Raw genomic sequence first — 6,329 nt, forward strand, 5'->3', positions numbered from 1 at the left:
CCTCACACAGTTAACCCTTTCACTGAATAATAAAGTTAACCCTTCCTCCCCAGTGCCATTAGTACAGTGTCAGTGTTTTTTTTTTTTGCACTGATCACTGTATTGGTGTCACTGGGGATGTCAGTGACCCCAAGTCAGTACCCCCCAATGTCAGAATGTCCGCCGCAGTCCCACCATCAGTTGCTGATCACCGCCATAAGTCAATGATTGCCACCATAAGTCGCTGATCGCCGCCATTAATAGTATGAAAAAAAAATTAAAATCCCAATATCATTCTCGCCATTTGTAAACGCTATAACTTTCATGTAAAGCAATTAATTTACACGTATTGGGTTTTTTTTTTAGCAAAGACATGTAGCAGAATGCATTTTGGCAGAAATTTATGACTAAATTTGATTTTTAAATTTTTTTTACTGGACATGTTTTATAGCAAAAAGTCCAAAATATTGTTCTTTTTCCTCAAAATTGTCAGCCTTTTTTTTATAGCGCAAAAAATAAAAAATGCACAGGCGATCAAATACCACCAAAAGAAAGCTCAATTTGTGGGAAAAAAATGATGTAAATTTCATTTATGTACCTTAGTGCAGCACTGTGTAGCAAATAATGGCGTAAATTGCAGTATCTATACTATAGTTTGTAGACGCTATAACTTTCACACAAAGCAATCAATATACACTTATTGGGATTTTTGTTTACCAAAAACATGTAGCAGAATACATTTTGGCCTAAATTTATAACTAACTTTGAGTTTACTATATATTTTTTATAGCTGAAAGTAAAAAATATCATTTTTCTTCAAAATTCTTGGTCTTTTTTTGTTTATAGCGTGAAAAATAAAAAGCGCATAGGTGATCAAATACCACCAAAAGAAAGCTCTATTTGTGTGAAAAAAAAGGACATAAATTTTGTTTGGGTGCAGCATTGCATGACCGCGCAATTATCAGTTGAATTAGTGCAGCGCCGAGTAGCAAAAAGAGGCTTGGTCATTAAGGGGGGTAAATCCTCAGGAGGGCAAGTGGTTAATGGGATGGATAATCTAGCCCCCTTTCCATAAAAGGTTGGGATTACAGTAGTTGCATTGCCCATATATGTGTGAGGAGGGATACTGTTTTTTACATTTTTTATTATCTTTAGTTTTGGCATTCATACATGTCCCACATGACAGTGCTTGACTTCCCATGGCTTTTGTTCGGCAATAGCTTGCTTATTAGTCCTATAAATATGCAGAACTGTTGGTGAACAAAACCCAGACAGATTCCTTCATCCCTAATTATGTGCTATTACAATATGCTACAGTTAAGATATTTATTCTGCATTAACAGTTTCCAAACCAGCTAGTGCTGGACGCAAACATTTTTTTTTAAGAATCTCTACAAATTGTAACCTTTTATGTTTTTTGTAATTTTACAAAATGCAATATATTATCGTTAAAAGAGAAGATCTACTAAAATCATCAATAAGGACACAACCCCCTTCTTTACCGAATGAGGTAATCCACCTAAGAAAAAATTGAATTGTTGGTAAAATTATATTAGATCAGTTATAGTTCATCCATTTAAGTGAGCAGTATAATACCACAAAGTCAGGTAAAACTGATGAAAAAAATGCTTATTTTGCTTGCGTAGATCTGATATATGGATATTGTTACAATGTTTATAGGATTTTTTTTGTGTCTTTTTCTTTTTAAGAAGGACCTCCAACCAACCTTTCATGCTACTAGGGGTAAATTAACTTTTTTCAATGAACAAAGAAAATTAGCTTCATCCAGATATAGTACTGTATGCTAGTCTTGATTGGTCATAGTCAAATCATATGCCATATGTACCTTTTGAAATATTAACTACTGTCTTTTCAAAACCTTCACTAAGCGGTACAGTGGAATTGATAATAAAGTTGGCAGTGCTTCCATCCAGTGTAGGGCCTCTGCGAACAGAGTGCATTCCCTTCATGGGAAATTAATCAGTAAACTAGACAAAGTAATTGGAAGATGAAAAACTGCTGCAACCAGAATAACTATAAGCATATAGATGGACACCAGTATAGAAATAATACAATCTTTATAGAAGATATTACATACATTCAATGATATCAACAGAATTTATCAGCAAAGGGCCTGATAGGATTCCTGGTAGAATTGTGCATATATTCCTGGGTACAGGGGTGGACTGACAAATCATGGGGCCCCCGGGCAATAGAGGATCATGGGGCCCCTGTGTCCTTGCCCAAACTCAAAAAAGCCTATGAAAAAGGTACCAGGGGTATCTCATGGGGCCCCCTACTGACCCCAGGCCCTCGGGCAGTGCCCGAGTTTCCAAATGGTCAGTCCGCCCCTGCCTGGGTATATATAGTTACAGTACTTCTAGAGACACCTCCCAATGAATGTTGCAGGAAAGTCCTGTTGCAGGGGCCTCTGAGAATGATGCAACGTCTGTCTTTGTATTGGAGACCTGAAGACAGGATTTGCGGTGATGAGGAAACTCTTCAGTCATTACCCAACCAGTCTGGTATGCTGTCCTAGTTATCTGGCACTGTGCATGTGATATACAGTAGTAATAGGACAGAGACACTCTTATTGTCAAGAGGATGCAGCAATACACTCAAGAAGCTACTGGCAGCTGCAGTTAAACTATTAGAACATAGAAATACTTGCATAATCATTTCATCTGATCTGGTATTAGTAGCATGGACAGGACATGTGGCTGAGACCTTCTCTCTCCCCTACTTGCTCCTTCCAGGATATTTTCCAAACACCCCCCAGTCAGGAAATGATATGCTAAATTTTACATTACATTGTGATACTAGTAGCTGATAGGAGAGGGCAGCAGATCCCTACACATGTAATCATGTAAATGAGCATACAATGTTGTTCAGAAGAGTAAGGAATGTTATAGGAGGGATTTACTAACACTGGTGCACACAGAATCTGGTGCAGCTGTGCATAATAACCAATCTGCTTCTAACTTCAGCTTGTTCAATTAAGCTTTGACAATAAAACCTAGAAGCTGATTGGTTGCTATGTACATCTGCACCAAGTTCTGTGTGCACCAGTTTTAGTAAATCACCCCCTTATATTGGTATTAGAAACTATATTGACTTGCCTTATAAATTTTTTTTTTTTTAAGTCCGCAAACGTGCGAAAAATGATAAACCCGTAAGTGTTCACAAAAAAAGTGAAAGTGCAAAACACCACACGAAAAAGTGCACTTAGGGGTGTGCTTTGTCCTTCCCCCGAAAGGGATGGACCACTACCCTGATCCCCCGGGGCACAAAGCTCCTGACAGGGACAAGGTTCCCATTTGGTCCTCCTGGCCAAAAGGCCTGGTGGACCACCGTTCCTTGTGGCCGGCCGAAGCCAGCCACTCAGTACTTGGTCAGGGGGCTCTCACGAAGAGAAAACCCCCCAGGGACAGGGGAGGAAGGAACCAAAAGGCCACACATCCTCCCCCTAGACTTCAGGGCAGGCCCGAGGACCCACACCCTCCATCCTGTGAAAAAAAACACACACATAAGAGAAAAAGTGACAAAACGTGTGAGTGAAATAAATTAAATAAATAGAAAATAAAAAAGTGGTCGTGCCAAATTGTGCACAGACCAGGCCCTGAAGCCTGTAGCAAAAATTGCCCCGAACTTAGCCAAAAGGCCTGGTCCTGAGGGCACTGTGCAGAAAAAGTGGTAAACACAGTGGCCATGTGCCTGTTCACACTGCGGGGTCCCACACCCAGGTGTTACTAAGAGCACCCCTGAGGCGACCACTCAGGGGGCACTGGTTTGCAGACTTTCTGCCTTCCCGACCCCTGGCCAGACAAGGTAGATCCGCCCAAATCAGGAGGTACTGGGCCCCTCTGACGTTCCAAAGGAGAATTACTCCCGGGCCCCAACTCCAATGGGCTCCCGGTTTCTGTTCCCCCCGTAATAACCATCAGGGCCCCCATCATACCAGCAGGGGTACTATATACAACCAGTCATCCCCGCAAAGCTAGAATGACCGTGGAGCACCCCTGCTGGACACTGATAAGAACAGATACTACACTTGATCTTAGCCAAAAGGCAGAGAAGAGATGTTGCCTTATAAATGTTGTACTTACACACAGCTATGCAGTCACACAAGACAATCCCTATCTTAAGTAATGTTTGTAATTGTCATTGTGGCTGCACTGTGAGAAGCTCACAGTGTGCAGAGAAATCAAAGTAAGCAATTATAGGACAGTAGCCTCTACAACCGTGCAAGGGAAGGCTAAAGTATACCTAAACCCAAGCTTGCCAGTCTTTAGATGAGGTGTCTGCATTTGCTCATTTAAGGCTTTTTTCCTTTATTTCCACCTAGTAATGCTGCAAGTAATACACTTCCTGGCCCAAGGTGACAATGCACTGCACTATGTCTGTACAGAGGCAGGAAAAGAAGCATGTTAGTACTACAGAACCCCTACCCCTTATCTCTATTACATAGGGACAATATGTTCTCTAGTTTACAGAAAATAGCTGGCAAAGCTGATAACATTGTTTGATATTGCAGTTCAGTAAAGTGGAAGTTGCAAGGACGTTGCATTTCTAATAAAGTTGTTTTCTTTAGCTGCAGAAAATGAATGCAGCTACCACATCTAAAGACTGTTAAGCTGAAAAAATATAAAATTTTTCATAACCATCTCTTTATTATAGCTTGAATTTATTTACTTTAACTTCATTTAGCTCTGCTAAAACAGGGAAGCATCATGTGGCCTCTGACTGGTGAAACAAACAAATCTAAGAGGGGAATGTTGCCTGCAGCCAGCTTCTCGTTCTCCTTTAGAAGTGTGCAGAAGGAGAAATGGTGATAAAGAGGACTTCTCACAGGTAAGTGTTATTGTGAATATGAGGTGTGCTGGTGATATTTAATTGAGTAATTACCACTTCTTCTGCAGCAGGTATATTCCCAATAGCTATTTAGGTTTCCTCTTCTGGCAAGAAATCAACTAGTAGAAATGTGATCAGAACTTTATCTTGCAGAGATCGTGGGAGAGTCCCAATGTGGTTTTCAGAAAAACAGGTCAATCACAGATCAAATTTTCTTTATAAGCATAATGTTGGGAAAATATGGTGACTGTCAACTTACACTAGCTATAAATTAATTACAAACATTGCAATGAATGGTTTAGGTCAGGGGAAAAAAGGTAGGAATAAGAGTCAAAATCTAGCAATAAAATAGAAAATATATCATTACATCAGGGAGCTTAGAATGGCAGCAAAATAGCAAGCAATTTGAAATATAGATTACAGAAAGCTAATAAATGTAACTATTTACTACTGGAAACTCCAATCCTTTATTTATTTTTTTCTTTTTTAAGATGGGATTCTAAATTGCTTAAGATAATTAATTCTATCCGTGTGTACTCAGTGTGCTTGTTCCTCGATGTGTCATTTAGAATGGTGGCATTCAATTAATTTGGATTTAGATTTAGAGTTGGATTTTTGAGGTCTAACATCAGCAATTTGCTACAATTTACAACTGTAAAGAAAACAGGATTGCTGCTGGTCTAATAGCTGATGGAATAAAGTGTCTGAAGGTCAGATTCTTTATTAACTCTACATGTTGAGGAGAAGGAGCCTTTACAAAAATGCTGTGATTTGATAATAAACTCTTTAATGAAGACTCCATGACACAACTCAGTCTCAGTTGCTCATATCAGTTTGTTCCAGAAGTGTTCCTAGTCCTGTTTCTTGTACTCCTGCTCGGTTGGTTTTCACTCTTCATTCTTACTTAGTTCTTGTCCCTTTTACCTGCCTTTCATATTATCCCTGACCTGAATTTGACCACCTATGCAATCTGACCTCACAAGAATGCCTCCCACCCTAACTTTGGCGTGTTTAATGATTCCAGTTGTGAAGCTAGATATTCTTTCACCTGGGACAAAGACTCAGTTTGGCACCCCCCCCCTTCCCGAAGAGGATGGTGTCAGTAGGGCAGACTTTGGTGTCAGTGGGGCAGTGGACAGTGTCAGTAGTTTTTTATTTAATTTGTTATTGTTTTTTTTACACTGATATTATTTTTTACAATTTTATTTTTCATTTTTTCTTACAGTTTTTAGGAGCACTTTTGAGACAAAGAAAGGGACATAGAACAGATTCCCCAGTCCCTTTCTATGCAGCCTTAGCTGCACTGGACAGTGAATGAACAGAAGGCTCTGCACAGAGTGGCTTCCTGTTCATTCACAATCTGAAGCATAATAAACACAGTTTACTATGCTTCCGTTATGAATAAATACAGTCAATGATCTGTACCAATCACTCACAATGTTCATTCACAAAAGGAAGGGACTGGTGAATAACACATTTACAGCTCCTTTTCTTGCTCT

The 6,329-nt window shown here is 39.6% G+C and overlaps 1 pseudogene; it reads right to left on the bottom strand.

Moving 5' to 3' along the window:
- Positions 1-3,883: 3,883 nt before the first annotated feature.
- Positions 3,884-4,060, bottom strand: LOC149443673 (U2 spliceosomal RNA; annotated as a pseudogene).
- Between the last annotated feature and the right edge of the window lie 2,269 nt (positions 4,061-6,329).

This window comes from Staurois parvus, unplaced genomic scaffold (genome assembly GCF_062004578.1).
Source record: "Staurois parvus isolate SC_StPar_1 unplaced genomic scaffold, SC_StPar_1.0 ptg000839l, whole genome shotgun sequence".
Taxonomy (NCBI): domain Eukaryota; kingdom Metazoa; phylum Chordata; class Amphibia; order Anura; family Ranidae; genus Staurois; species Staurois parvus.